At 39.8% G+C, this 16,362-nt stretch overlaps 1 long non-coding RNA gene across 6 annotated transcripts in view; it reads left to right on the forward strand.

The window, feature by feature from the left end:
• LOC117069834 overlaps positions 1 to 16,362 on the forward strand; it is a 54,561-nt gene that overhangs the window by 18,747 nt on the left and 19,452 nt on the right. For 3 of the 6 annotated variants that reach the window (XR_004431680.1, XR_004431682.1, XR_004431679.1), the window contains one exon: positions 10,114 to 10,339. The exons of the other annotated variants lie outside the window; for them this stretch is intronic. This is a non-coding gene — a long non-coding RNA (uncharacterized LOC117069834). Of the gene's footprint in view, positions 1 to 10,113; positions 10,340 to 16,362 lie in introns of those variants that run through there. 6 annotated transcript variants of the gene reach the window in all.

Here is a 16,362-nt window from a genome sequence, read left to right on the forward strand (position 1 = left end):
CCTATAGACTTCTAGAACTTTGAAACTGAATTTCAGGGAACATCTAATTCAACTCCACAGTAGGCAAATGATTTATTCTTAGAGACAGGCATGACTGGTTAGTGGCAGAGTGGGACCAGAGTATTGGGTTAAGTTAGACAACTAAGAGCTATGAACATGTGGCAGCTGGAGTGACTTCTTGTACACCTGTTTCCACTGAATTGCCCTGTGGCAATATGCCGGAAAAGGATCAGACTGTCTGCAAACTGATTATTTTAAGAGCTGAAGAGGGGTGTTGCGAAGGTTGCCATCCTGATCCTCTTTATGAACACCCTTGAGGAACAGTATCGAAAATAATTATTGCTTCAGAAACAACTGTCTTTTTTCTTTAAATTTTTTTGTTATTTAAAAAAAGTATTATTAATATTATTTTAATTACCAAATCATAGTTATATACATAACCAGTTTGTTTTCATTGGATGAACACCATGAACTTTTAATCTATTAATGTATCACATCTTTGCAATGGCTACTAGGAAGCTTAAGGTTGAATTTACATTCTATGTTTATGGTTAGAAGCTAATAGCTACTGCAAATTGCAGCTACATATTAGAGCTGAACACCTTGTAGCCAGTTTTCCTAAACTTTGATCTATTAAAAAAGGGAGTTTGGGGGCCCTTTCCATTGCATGCTTTACCTTTTTCATGGATATTCATGGTGTACACATTAGTGTCTTGAAGGTTCTGAGAAGTCTGACAGTTTTAAATAAATCAAAAGAGCTTTAAAAATTTTGTTCAGCCTTGTAGTTGTAAAACTTTCTTGATTACATAATCTTTAAAAATATTATCTCAGAAATTTCTAGTTTTATATGAAATACATTTTGGAAAATACTACCTTTTAGTAATCTGTAATCAAATCCTGTTTATTATTATTATTCTTTTTTTTTGAGATGGAGTTTTACTCTTGTTGCCCAGGCTGGAGTGCAATAGCATGATCTTGGCTCCTTGCAACCTCCGCCTCCCAGGTTCAAGTGATTCTCCTGCCTCAGCCTCCCAAGTAGCTGGGACTACAGGCGCCCACTACCACGCTTGGCTAATTTTTTGTTTTAGTAGAGATGGGGCTTCACCATGTTGGCCAAGCTGGTCTCGAACTTCTGACCTCAGATGATCCACCTCCTCGGCCTCCCAAAGTGCTGGAATTATAGGCGTGAGCCACTGCGCCTGGCCAAATCCTGTTTATTCGATTCATGACAGTGCAAAGGTTGGTGAACTTGTTTCTTTTTACTTCTGTGCAGCAGGAGAAAGTCCAGTCTGTGTACACTGGACTAGATAACTGACGAGGCCCTTGCTAGCTCTCAAATTTTTGATTCCCAATTCAAAAAATGAAGAAAAGTTTTCAAGAACGTCTGTTCCTAGAATCAGAAATACTAAAATGAATACTAAAGTTAGAAATTAAAACATTATATACCATTTCTGGCACTGTTTATCCATGTCTAGTCTAAAAGATTGCTTTAAAAAATTATGTTTATAGAAACAACCACCAGGAGTGTTTACAAAGACACAAATTTTCTTCGAAAAGCATCAAAGTAAAAGATGTGAGATTTTCTTGAAACTCTGGTTTGGTATAGAATTTACAGCCCCTCCTTCTTGCTTGATAAAGGCTTGTATAATGAGGTGATGAAACTTCATAGTGTATCTTTGAGAGGCTGTGCAACTAGATTTATTAATTCAAAAATATAGCCCATTCAGAGGCGACATTGTTCATTCACAGATGCTTTTGTCTGTAAAACCCATTCCTCTCCCTTCTCCATTAAAACTCAACAAAAAACAACAAGGACCTCCAATACATACCTAATTATGTATGGGATAATATGTACATACCCCAGCCATATATGTATTCCCTGGGCATGAGCCTGAGACTTGCCCCAGATAACACATCCAGCCTCTGGAGTTGTTCATTGCCTTGACCAGTAGGGCCAGGGCCAAGGGGAAATAGCAAGGCAAGGTCACCTGCAAAGAGAAGTGGCGAGCTGCAGGGAGAAAGGACTGGTTTTCACACCCATTCCTGGGTGACATCCAACTTCTTCAGCAGCCTACTGGATGTGTCACCACAATCTCAAGTAGCTCTCATTGCTTTTCGTTTTGTGTATGCCCTTGTGAAGGGCGGGTGGGATTTTGTTGCTTCTCTGGGCCACCTGTCTCACTGATTGCGTTTGTATGCTGTTTTCTCCCTGTTTGACTTTTATTCATTTAATTCAGATTGGATGCCTACTATGTATCAGGCATTATGTCCCCAAAATGGGTATGTTCCCATACTTGCCCTTGAGGAGCTAATGATATAGAAGAGCACATGGGCACTGGAAACAGTTTCCATTCAATGTGACAAAGACTCCAAAAGAACCATGTAAGCAGGCTTGTAAAGTTCTGCTTGTAAAGAGTTCTGAAAGCACTCTTCAAAAGAGCCATGTAACCAGGGAAGCAGTAATGGAGGTGACATTTGAGTCAGGTCTTAGAGAATGTGTTGGACACTGTTTTTTCCATTAATATAATTACTTTTTCTACTTAGTAGCACTAGCCTGCTAGAAAGAGAAGTAGAAGCCAATAATTCATTTTGGTTAACTCAGGAGACTGACTGACAGAACCTATTAGCTAAAGGCTAGACTCTTATTTCAAGCAATTCAACAAATATTCAGGCCTTAATCATTTCAGTTATTGGAGGACAGTGCCATCTGGAAAGTGGACTCTCTGGAACTTACCCTGAAGTTTCCCTGATGTAACGACATTCTAGGAATTGTCTTTGACTTTGGAAATTCCTAGAATCAGCTTTGCTTTATGTTCAATATACCTAATTTCCCAGTCTCATGGCAGACACTCAGAAAATGAACAACATGTTTAAATTGTTGCAAAGATGAAAGCAAAGATGAAAACAAGGATCATTACTGAAGAACTGGTTTTAATTTAAATTTCTGAAGAAATTTTATAAAGTGCAGGAACACGTGAGGTAAGCTGGCTCCTTGAGTTTGCAGTTCCTTGGAGAGCTGACGCTGAAAGCTCATAGCCTTCCTAGGGCCAGGTGGAATTCTGTGGATTTTTTTCGTGTTACTTTTATGAGACAAACCCATGGATGTCAACTATGTGACACAATATCCATGACTTTCCTGGCTGTACAAATAGTTCTCTAATTTGATGCTAATAATAGGACATCTTTTTTCCTTGGCAAATACTCTTTTTTAGACTTAACACTTCAGGCACACCCCTCCCCCTGAAAAAAAAAAAACAGTTCAATTTAATAATGATTTTTGTCTGTCTATGTTTATTATATCTGGATCCTGATAGTACATTTATCTTCTGTCATGGAGTTGAGACAGTATCTATTCAGCTGGTTTTCCAGCCCAAAACTTAAGTGGGATCCTTTACCTGCAAAACATGGGGCTGGCCTCACGTTTGAAGGCAGTACCCATGTTTCAGTTTCCAATTTGAAACTTAGGAACTGCTCTTTCCAGACTTGGGAGTTTTCCTCCTGACCAGCTATTAGATACCGCCTCTTGGGACTTTAGTACAGACCTGTCATTCCTTCTAGATCTCGAACTCCTTAAGAACAAGGAAAGTGTCTCACTTACCTTTGTCTTCCATGGTTCATTACGTAAAGGAGGTCTTTAAGAATTATTCGCAAAATCTGTATTTCATTCTTATCCTAAAAGTTTATGCATTGGACCATCAGATGTAGATTTCCCTGTACAAGGAGTGAAAAAGAGCAAGTTCCATGTATGCAAGTTTCAGAACCTGACTTCTCATAATTATTTCTTAAAACAAAGGCAAACCAGGCTGGGTGCAGTGGCTCACACCACGCCCAGCCTGATTTGCACAGGCAAATAAGTAGGTTGCTTAAAGTTGTCCAGAAATTAAGTGATGGTTCAGATCCAAGCTATTTGGCTCTAGATCCACATTCATAATCACTTTGCCATCTATTCTTGGCTTACCTTGTTCAATTTTCTTTCCTGAGACCCTCTAACAAGTTCTTAGCTTTTGTTTTTTCTTTAAAATCAGCACTCATCTCTGATTTATCACCTCTCTTCTGTCCCCCTGCCCCTATTCTCTCCCTCCATTTCCCTTCTTCTCTCCCTTCTAATTCCTTTAGTGATGACAGCCAGATTGTGTACCTGAAATTTATATTTCAGGCAGATTTCTATCAGCAACCAGGAGCTTCCTGCACACTTTGCAACTTTAGAGAACAAAATGCAGATGAGAATTATAAATCTCTAAGTGCGCATGTTCTTACTTTTATGATGGGTTAAGAGACAGTTTAAAAATCACCTCCGATTTTGAGCTTTGAATTTGAGCTGGGAAGGATAGTAAAAGCAATATAAAGAAAGGGAAATCAACTTCAAAACTGGCCCCCCGCTTTTCCCTGTGAGAAGACCACTATAAATTGTGGAGATGCTTCTCAGATGCAATTAGATTCTGTCGCTGCCTGCCGCGTCTCTCCACATTGCATCACTGTTCTCCAAATCACTGAAGCCTCTCTTGGGACACTAGGTAATCTGAAGAAAGAATAGAGTGTTCAGGCAACACAAGTTCTACAGAGAACTAAGGCACACTGATTTGCATTTCTGGGTCAGCATGATTTCGCTTTCATTTAACCCTTGTACTGACCCTTGTTTTTCAACACGTTGGCTCTTTCTGTCGTCTGAGACTGTGTGAGGTGCTCAAGCCAAGAAGGTAAGTGTCCCTGGCAACCCGAAGCCTGCAAACCTCTCTCCAAGCTCCTCTTCAAGTTTCCCACCATCATTAAGGTCCTTTCAGTGAGGAATTGGCCAACATTTTAAGTGTCTCTGGATGCAGGTTTTATTCACGTTTAATAAGATAGTTTTGTGTGTTAATGGAAAATGAAATGGATGTTAAAGATCACATATTCAGATATGCTTGTGGCTGCCAGAGTTTTGCATTTCCTGTGTGGTTGTTCATCTTTAATGTAAGGAGAATAGTAACAGAGAACAATGGATGTTATATTCTCTTTCTCTCTCTGGTATGAGTCATGCTGAGAATCCTATGAAAACCCACAGTGTGTCAGAAAGGCAGACATGACATATATTTCTGTTGTCTTATTCACAGTGTAATTTCCATTAAAAGGGAACAACGACCCCCAACAAGACTTAAGTGCTTGCACGTTAGCAGGTTTGGGTCATTAGTTGTTTATGTGCAATGAAGTCTACTTGGCTAGAAGAACCTTGTATAAAAGTAAAGGTGCATTGCAACATGCAAAGTGCTGGATAAACACTAGCTAAGAACCCAATATTAAAATATTTGAGATGAAATGTTGATTAATTATTTGTCCAAAAGAGGTTTACCTCAATCAGTAAGAATAATTTTATTGCTTTTTTTCTTAATTATAAAAGTAATAGCTGGGCGTGGTGGCTCACATCTGTAATCCTAGCACTTTGGAAGGTGGAGGTGGGCAGATCACTTGAGTTCAGGAGTTTGAAACCAGCCTGGCCAACATGGTGAAAGCCCATCTCTACTAAAAATACAAAACAATTAGCCAGGCGTGGTGGTGCACACCTGTAATCCCAGCTACTTGGGAGACTGAGGCAGGAGAACTGCTTGAACCTGGGAGGTGGAGGTTGCAGTGAGCTGAGATTGCGCCACTGCACTCCAGCCTGGGTGATAGAGCAAGACTCCGTCTTAAAAAAAAAAAAAAATAATAATAATAGTTGTATGATATGTGAATGACAACAAAGCTGTTTTTTTAAATGAAATTATAGAAAAGACAGGTAAACAATGGGAATAAGATCAAAATCACCAATAATCCCAGCTCCAGAGATAAACCACCAGTAGCATGATTTGTTTTACTATAATTTTCACTATGTAAATACAAAACTGAAGTAATGCAATAAATAGTGTTGAAATCTCCCTTTGCTTTTCTTTCTTTCATTGATTCTGTCTTTCTTTCTTTCTTTTTTTTTTCTTTGTTTTGAGACATGGTCTCACTCTGTCACCCAGGCTAGAGTGCAGTGGCACAATCGTGGCTCACTGCAACCTTGAACTCCTGGGCTCATGCTACCCTCCCACCTCAGCCTCCCAAAGTGCTGAGATTACAGGTGCATGCCACCATGCCTGGCTCCCTTTTCATTTAATGTATTATAAACATTAAATATTCTTCTGCCTCCGCATAGTGTTCTGCTGTATAAATGTTGTATAACATACTTAAGCAACCCACTACTGTTGGATATCTAGGCTGTCTCCAAATTTTTGATGTTTTTGATAGCTGTCTAATGAGCATCCTTGTAGTTATATCTTTGAGCATATCTGTGATTATTTCTGAATAAATTTCTAGATATCTAGTCATTGACTCAAAGAATATGCACTCTTCTAAGGCTTTAAAACACACATGACTCTGTGTGTGTGTGAGTGTGTGTGTAACACATAGGAAATGAATATTAGGAATCACATATTCAGATATGCTCATGGCTGCCAGAGTTTTGCACTTCCTGGTTGTTGTTCATCCTTAACGTAACGAGAATAGTAATGGAGAACAATGGATGTTATATTCTCTCTCTCTGGTGTGAGGTATGCTGGGAATTCCGTGAAGACCATTTCTTCATGGTTCATTCCATTTCTTCATTCCATGAAGAACCTTCAGGAAGATTCTTCCTTAGATTCTTAATGAAGCTAAACATTGTTTGAAATGATTATTGTCCACTGAATATAATATATTTATAATATTTATTATGTATATAGATAAATTCATATACATATATTTGTATATGTTCATATAAATATATACTTATATATGTGTATATATAATCAATTTGAATCAATACCTTTTAGAAGGTATATATGTAGATGTATACATATGCACAAACACTCACACTACATTTATACTAGCAGTGTATATACCATTGCACTTATTTTTATATACATTCCCCAACATTAAGTATTTAAAATTTTTCTTTCCAGTTGCATTTGTGACAAATGGTATCTTATACTTGTTATAATTTGTACTCTTTAGATTCTTAATGAAGTTAAATGTTGTTTCAAATGATTATTGACCATTAAGGACATAAAGGATTATTTATGTCCTTTGACATAATTTTTTCTTGTTTATCTTTTCATTAATTTGTAAGATTTTCAAAAATTGAATAAGGCTATTAATTCTTTGGCCTCTTTTTGATTTGAGTTAAACAAAAAAACTCTACTGAAATGAAAGCGATGCACATTTTTCTTTAAAAGAAGAGTAATTCAGTTAAAATCAGTTACAGGTAAATAAAGCATACCCCTGACTGCATACACCTGGTGTGTATATAGGTTTAACTTTGTACATTCCTGAGTTGCTTTCTGGAAAACTCTTCCAAATGAAAAGCCAGATACCATCATCTTTACAAGGAACTGTGATTTTATTTTGAGATAAATTATTACTTTTAGTTAAATAAAGGAAAATTACCATTTTTGAGCATTAGTCAATCTTATAGTCTTCCTTTCCAAAGAAGCTTAATTCAAGCTATTTTTAAAGGTCAGTTTATGTTTTCTTTTAATTCAGCTGCTTCATGGGTAGGATATTTTTTCCCCGTTTTAGCAGTAATCTAAATTGAGACAAACATAGGTCAGAATTTTGAACTCCAAGATAAATAAAAGGAATCCCAAAGACTGAATGATCTGCTAGACTGAGTACATTTTGATGTTTGGTACCATATTCCTCTCTCCTTTTCATTCTCACATATTGGCTTCATGGTCTTAGATGAGTCTCCCTCTTTGCTTCTACCCCAAACAATAGCACCTGCCTGAGGTAGGGGATCGGGGGGAAATGTTTGAGCTGCCAGTGAGATCTCTTAAGCATGTGGTATTTTCCAAAGGAAGATGCTTAATCATTTCAAAGTATGTTTTGTCCTGCTACTTAAAAATGCAATTATGCTTAAGATGTGCATACACACATGTGTGTATCAGTTTGTATGTCTATTTGGAATCTTTTTTTTTTTTTTGAGATGGAGTCTTGCTCTGTCACCCAGGCTGGAGTGTAGTGGTGCAATCTCGGCTCACTGCAACCTCCACCTCCCAGGTTCAAGTGATTCTCCTGCCTCAGCCTCATGAGTAGCTGGCATTACAGGCGCATACTACCATGCCCAGCTAATTTTTTTTGTATTTTTAGTAGAGACGGAAGTTCACCATGTTGGCCAGGCTGGTCTTGAACTCCTGGCCTCAAGTAACCTGCCCGCCTCGGCCCCCTAAAATGCTGGGATTACAGGTGTGAGCTATCAAGCCCTGCCTGGAATCATTCATTATTAAAAACACTTATTGCCTTTCAGAATTGTGAAATGTGGCCAAGAGCGGTGGCTCACGCCTGTAATCCCAACACTTTGTGAGGACGAGGCCGGCAGATCACCTGATGTCAGGAGTTCGAGACCAGCCTGGTCCAACATAGTAAAACCTCATCTCTACTAAAAATACAAAAATTAGCTGGGCGTCGTGGTGGGCACCTGTAATCCCAGCTACTTGGGACCATGAGGCAGGAGAATCACTTGAACCTGGGAGGTGGAGGTTGCAGTGAGCCAAAATTGTGCCACTGCACTCCAGCCTGAGTGATAGAGTGAGACTTCATCTCAATAAAAAAAAAAAAAACTTGTGAAATGTATGTGTAATTTTTAAAAATTCTAATAGTAATTACTTCTTTTTAGTCACCGGCAGTAACTCTTCTTATTAACTAATGGAGATAATGATGGCAACTTCTTAACCCAAAAAGTAGTTAAATGGCTCTGTCAAGTCCCCCTAAACTGGAAGAGGTCTGCTATCTTTATGTAGAGCAACACTGTCACTTGTTTCCAGTTGTGGGGTGAGAGTGAGGATAACACTTTAAGTGATGAAGTTGGTGTTTCCCATCTATTGTGCCTCAGATACAGGCCTCCTTCTCTCTACCAATCACAAATATAAAACCTCTGCCCATAGTTTGACCATCTGAATTTCCCGTCATCCCCTGTTTTCACACCTGGAGATTCAGGCAGGTCTTTGATTGATGTTTTTCAAAATTGCCTCATAAAATCAGAGGACAGACGAACAAACTTTTCCTAAAATTGTCAACAGTAGAACCAACATTCAACACTTTTGTTACTGCTTTTATAATCGTGAATAACCTTAGCTTCTGGGGTTTTGTCAGAAGTGCTTTTTTTCTTTCTCTGAAGCAAGCCCCCACATTCTCCCGAGCTGCTTGCATTTAACAATGCAAGGGCTAAGATTCAAGCAATGGGCCACAGTAGTCCCAGGAAGTTCAATATCAAGCACAATGAGATCTGTATTCAACTTTAATTAAAATATCCACCTGCAGCGGGGCGCGGTGGCTCATGCCTGTAATCCCAGTACTTTGGGAGGCTGAGGCAGGTGGATCACCTGAGGTTAGAAGTTGGAGACCAGCCTGTCCAACATGGTAAAACCCTTTCTCTACTAAAAATACAAAAAAAAAAAAAAAAAAAAAATTAGCTGGACGTGGTTGTACGAGCCTGTAATCCCAGCTACTTGGGAGGCTGAGGCAGGAGAATCACTTGAACCCAGGCGGCGGAGGATGAAGTGAGCCAAGATGGCACCACTACACTCCAGCCTGGGCAACGGAGCGAGATTCCGTCTCCAAAAAAACGAAACAAAACAAAATCCACATGCTTATGGTTTGCTGTCTCTTAGGGAGCCAAATACTACCTAAGTTTTGTCAGCTGGCAAGCTCTGCTCATAGAATGTCACTTAAAACACCACTTTGAATCTAAGGGCAATGCATTATTCTGAACTATTACTAAATTAGTTATTCCTCAAGCAGCAATTTGCCTATTTTTGCTCTTACCTAATTTTTAGGAGGAATGATAGACAAACATTAAGCATTGGTTTCTCTCTAGATCCCATCAGTTTCCTCAAACACAGTAGTCTCCTCTGTTAGCCCCTGGTGTGCTGCTGCGAATTACTGGGCCTCACTGGTCAGCTGCTGTCTCTTCTCTGTGGAGCTCTTTGCTTTTAGGGAGCAGGGAACTAATTCCTCTAAGTGTTATACACTTGGAGACCCTTTAACGTGAACAACAGTGAAGAAACAGGAGCTCTCATTGCTTTCCTGCATCAGACAAAAGGCTGTGGCCACTTAAATACCATGTTTTTACTTCCTTTTTAGTTCAGATGAGGGAGCAGGTGCAACCCTACAGCAAAATGAAGCTGACTCTTGCTAAGATTGTAGTGTCTGCTAAAGGTACACCAGCAAGGCAAGGCCTTGTAAACAATAATTAATAAATTTGAAAGGCCCAGGACACAAGAAGAAAATTAAATACAAGATTTGGATCATCCACTTTGACTCATGTGGCCTTGCTAATTAATGTGATTAAGAAAACTTTCATCTGTTACGAATGTGGTATTTGAAACACATTGCTGCCTTGTTGGTCGGTTTACTTCCTCCTTTCTTTGTAAAGCTTCACAATGAGTATCCCGGCGTGAAACTGGAACTCAGTGTGGGGAAAGAGGACGGGTGGAGGAGCCGTCATGTTATTAAGTTATTGCAAATATAGAGACTGGTGATTTCACACGTACACATTCCACATAGACAGGAAGCTCCCACGTCTAGGAAAAATCATCCCTTCTTGGCCCCTCACCACCAAATCTTCCATCACCTACCTCAAAAGTCCCAACTTCCCAAATGACTTGCTTATTTTTATCATGTCAATTGCTTTTCTATAGTAAAGTAAGAATATGGTCACTTGAATTTCAAGAATAAGAAAGCAATTTACATGAATCAAGCAAATCAAAAGAAATTTTTTTTTAGTCACTTGCAGATTATTATGTTCGTCCTTCACTCCACAGAGCTTCCTTAGAGATTGTCAAAAAACAAAAAAGAAACCAAAACAACCTTGACAGTTGGGCCATGGAAATTTTACCCACTTCATTTGTTCATAGTTGCTCATTCCTTCTCATTTCTTTTCCTTTTTTTAATAGAAAATTTTTACTTCTAACTTACTTTTCTAGTATAATAAGTAATCTCTAGCCTGGGTGACAGAGTGAGACCCTGTTTCTAAAACATAAAAAATAAATAAATAAATAAATAAAAGAAACACAGGTAAGGAAGGAACTGACTATGAATGGGCACATTTCCAAAAAAAAATTCATGAAGTAAAGGGGAAGGGAGGAAAGAGAGAGCTGAACTGGGGAAGAGAGAGATGAGAAGAAAGACGTACCTGCTTTCTTCTGTCTTGGGGAGTCAGCTCCTTGAGGGTAGGGTTTCTATCTTAACCAGCTTCTTCTTCACACTAGAATACCTACTAACTAGGTGGTGCCGAATGAATGAATATAAATGAAGAGCAGGAACTAACTGGCTACTGTTAGTAGAGTTCATGGAAATAATTTTAGGCTTTTTCAGTTTATCAAAGCTTTGTTAAGCTGGTATTTTCTGTCTTTACCTGTGATTTTTAATCAGTAAGCAGCCAGCATGTGCTGCTTTGAGGGTTAGTACCACAAGTAGTAGTTGTTATAAATTGAGCTAATGTTAAAGATGAAAACCCTTCTAGAAGGAATCTGTACTCAGAAGAGGAAGTTTTAAACCATTAGCTCACTGGGGGATGCTACTTGAAACGGCATTAAGACAAAGTAGCTTCCAGGCCCACTGCCTCCTTTTGGGGAAAAGGGACCACAGGGAATTCTCTAGCCTTCAATATCCACTTCCCCCACCATTTTGGCGACGAATGGTTGAACCGGGAGTTAACAACTGACTAAAAGACACACTGCTTTAGGCTTAAAAGCTAAAGCCCCTAGGAGGTGGCCTAGGGTGGCACTGGATAGGGACTTTCCGAATCAATCAAAGCCTCTCTTGGGGGAATTTGAACTAGAGACAGATGAACAGAGAGTTGGAGAAAAGCAGATGACTGATAAACAGACACCAGGTCAGTGTTGACACAGAAACCGAGAGACGTGGAAAGAAGGCAGTGAGCAGACACTACGAAGCAAGTAATGACTTCAGTAGAGGAGAATATGAATGGAAGCATAGAAAGGCATCTGCTAGCAGAAGATTAACAAGAAGAAGCAAGTAGAGACAGGAATCAGTGCAGGAGATGCTTCAGGAATGGCAAGCTGCTGGAGAAACTGGTGCTTCATCCTGAACCATGTTCCAGTTCTCCATGAGGTCTTGCATGCAGCCCTGGAAACCATTTTATTTGCTTCCTCAAGCCTCCTAAGTATCCTTATCCTGAGGTAAATGAGAAGGTCTCCATATTTTGCAACTTGAAAAACCCCCATTGTAAAAAGAGCAGGTTGTCTAGAGAGAACCATGAGCATCCCTTCTGTTGCAATTTGAGACGAGTGTTGTAAAAAGACACATAGACCACCTGTGGGGAGCTTCACATGGTGGCCAGTGCTTTGCTGGGGTGACCACAATTCAGTTCTTATTTTTTATATTGTAGCTGTTGAAATTTGATTTAATCCGTACAGCCAGTGTTGACTTACCCCAACTAGAAGATTTATAGATAATCTAATATGCAGACGTATGTGAGGTCGAACTTTCCAGAGATAGGGATCTCTTTCTATAGTTTTTGATACTGTTGAATATCTCTTTATCAAAACTCTCTTTAGAGTTTTTACCCTTTTTCTTTTTTTTTAGCATTACTTCTCTTTTTCCACTTTTGGGACCAAAAATGCATCTAATTCTTGCTGTTTGTCCTTCATCTGCCTTTATTATCTCCTTGTTCTCCTTGGAAATGCCCTCCACTGCCATGGTTCTCTTATACCCCAATGATTTCTATCCATATAGCCCTCTCCACTCTAACACCCTGCCATATTTTCAAATTTTCAGGGAACATATTCACCTGAAAATCTCATCAGCCTCTCAGATTTAATGAGTTCAAAATGGAAATTATTTTCTTTCTCCCCCAAAATTCTTCCTCCTGTGTTCCAATCCCTTCTTTAAAAATAGAACCTCAGTGAGCTAGGTCCAAAGCTTCGAATTATTTTTACTTGTTTTGCACCTCCATACCCAATAGCTATGATCGGAAAGTCCTAGCAATTCCACCTATGTAATATGAATTTCACTCATCTCCCTCTGTATTCATTACACAATGTGCATAGCAAATTGTGCCAAAACTTAGCAGCTTAAAATATGCTCATTATTTCATGCAGTTTGTGAAGGCTGGGAATCTGAGAGTGGCTTAGCTTAGCTGATCTCTCATGAAGTTGTAGGCAAGTTGTTATCTGGGGCTGCAGTCATCTCGAAGGTTGATTATGGAAGGAGAGCCACTTTTTTTTTTTTTTTTTTTGAGGCGGAGTCTCGCTCTGTCGCCCGGACTGGAGTGCAGTGGCCAGATCTCAGCTCACTGCAAGCTCCGCCTCCCGGGTTCACGCCATTCTCCTGCCTCAGCCTCCCGAGTAGCTGGGACTACAGGCGCCCGCCACCTCGCCCGGCTAGTTTTTGTATTTTTAGTAGAGACGGGGTTTCACCGTGTTAGCCAGGATGGTCTTGATCTCCTGACCTCGTGATCCGCCCATCTCGGCCTCCCAAAGTGCTGGGATTACAGGCTTGAGCCACCGCGCCCGGCCCAGAGCCACTTTTAAGATCACTCGTGATCAATGTCATTTTTATTTTATTTTATTTTTTTTTTGAGACGGGGTCTTGCTCTGTCGCCCAGGCTGGAGTGCAGTGGCTGGATCTTGGCTCACTGCAAGCTCCACCTCCCAGGTTCATGCCATTCTCCTGCCTCAGCCTCCCGAGCAGCTGGGACTACAGGCGCCCGCCACCATGCCCGGCTAATTTTTTTGTATTTTTTTAGTAGAGACGGGGTTTCACCGTGTTAGCCAGGATGGTCTCGAGCTCCTGACCTCGTGATCCGCCGGTCTCGGCCTCCCAAAGTGCTGGGATTACAGGCTTGAGCCACCGCGCCCGGCCTCAATGTCATTTTTTATAGAATTAGAAAAACTGGCCAGGCCTGGTGGCTCATGCCTGTAATCTCAGCACTTTGGGAGGCTGAGGTGAGTGGATTGCTTGAGCCCAGGAGTTTAAGACCAACCTGGGCAACATGGCAAGACCCTATCTCTAATATTATTTTAAAAATTTTAAAAACTGTCTTAAAATTCATATGGAACAACAACAACAACAACAACAACAACAACAACAACAAGAGCCCAGATAGTCAAAGCAATCCTAAACAGAAAGAACAAAGCCAGCGGCATCACATTATTCAACTTTAGGCTACACTACAAGGCCACAGTAACCAAAACAGCATGGTACTGGTAGAAAAATAGAGACATAGACCAATGGATCAGAATAGAGAAGCTAGAAATAATGCAGCATACCTGCAACCAACTGATCTTCAACAAAGTCCACAAGAAAAAGCAATGAGGAAAGGACTCCTAGTCAAGAAATAGTGATGGGAAAACTGGCTAGCCACATGCAGAAGAATGATACTGGAACCCTTATGTTTCACCATATACAAAATTAACTCAAATGGATTAAAGACTTTGTAAGACCTCAAACTATTAAAATCCTAGAAGAAAACCTAAGAAATACTCTTCTGGACATTGGCCTTGGCAAAGAATTTATGATCAAGTTCTCAAAAGCCAATTGCAACAAAAACAAAAATTGACAAGTGGGACCTAATTAAACTAAAGCTTCTGCACAGCAAAATAAACCATCAACAGAGTAAATAGAGAACCTATAGAATGGAAGAAAATATTCATAAACTATGCATCTGACCAAGAATTAATATCCAGAATCTATGAGGAACTTAAACAAATCAACAAGGAATAAATAACTCCATTACAAAGTGGGCAAATCGGGAGTTTGAGGTTGCAGTGAGCCATGATCATACCACTGCATTCCAGCCTGGATGACAGAGCAAGACCCTGTTTAATTAAAAAAAAAAAAAAAAAAAAAAGAAGTGAGCAAAGGTCATGAGCAGACACTTCTCTAAAGAAGATGTACAAGTGACCAAAAAATATGAAAAAAGGCTCAACATCACTAATTATCAGATAAATGCAGATCAAAACCACAATGAGATACCATCTCACATTAGCCAGAATGGCTATTATAAAAAAGTAAAAAAAAAAAACAAAAAACAAAAACAAACAAACCCCAGCAGATTCTGGTGAGGCTGCCGAATGGGAACATAAATTACTTCAGCCACTGTGGAAAGCAGTTTGGAGATTTCTCACAGAACTTAAAACTAAACTACCATTCAACTGTGCAATCCCATTACTGGGTATATACCCCAAAGAAAACAAATCGTTCTACCAAAAAGACACATGTACTCGTATGTTCATCATGGCACTATCCACAATAGCAAAGACGTGGAATCAACCTAGGTGCCAATCAATGGCAGATTAGATGAAGAAAATATGGTACATATACATCATGGAAAACTACACAGCCATAAAAATAATGAAATGATGTCCTCTGCAGCAATATGGATGCAGTTGGAGGCCATTATCCTAAGCGAATTAACATAGAAACAGAAAACGAAATATCTCATGTCTTTGCTCATAAGTGGGAGCTAAATCTTGGTTACACGCAGACGTAAGATGGCAACAATAGACACTGGGGACTTCAAACGTTGGGGGGTAAGGGCTGAAAAACTTTCTATTAGGTACTATGTTTGCTATTTGGGTGACAAGACTAGTAGAAGCCCAAACCTCAGCACCAAGCAATATATCCTTGTAACAAATCTGCACGTGTACCCTCTGAATCTAAAGTTAAAATGGAAATTTAAAAAAAAGTCACTCATTATTATAAGCAGATCTCAGTTCCTTGCTGGCTATTGGCTGGAGGTTTCAGTTCCTCACCATGGACTTCTCTACAGGGCTTCTCACCACATGACAGTTTACTTCCCCAACTTGGGGAGGGGTTGCGGGAGAAGAGGAGGAGTGGGTTGGGGGAGAATGTATGTGCTCAAGGTGGTAGCTGCAGTCCTCTTTAGAACCTAGTCTTGGAAGTCACATACTATTACTTTTACCATATTCTGTTTGTTAAAAGCAAACAACTAAGTCCAGCCCACACTCAAGAGGAAGGAATTAAGGCAGAAGTGTCATTGTGGACATATTTTTGAAACTACCACCTCCTCTTCTTCGTATCTGCTTCTGTAATCCTCATCCAGTCCCCATTATTTCTTACCAGTATTTGTGCTTAACATAAAGACCAAGATCCTTAATATGGCCTATGGGGTTCATGTCATTTCTGTTTCTGCATTGCCACTGTATTCTATTTATCTGTCAGTCTGTTTTTCTCTATTTCTGAGTCTTTTTCTCCCTCTCTGTCTCACATTCAAACTCCCCAAGAGAGAGACATTGATTGGTTCCGGCAATAACTATCTGGTGTCACTTGAGGTCACCTCATGGTGACTTGGTGGAGGAGTCTAAAGGAGCCTGTCTTTTGGTCAGGTGTTGATACCTGGCTCAA

Source organism: Trachypithecus francoisi, unplaced genomic scaffold (assembly GCF_009764315.1).
Source record: "Trachypithecus francoisi isolate TF-2019V2 unplaced genomic scaffold, Tfra_2.0 Lachesis_group3, whole genome shotgun sequence".
NCBI classification, from domain to species: domain Eukaryota; kingdom Metazoa; phylum Chordata; class Mammalia; order Primates; family Cercopithecidae; genus Trachypithecus; species Trachypithecus francoisi.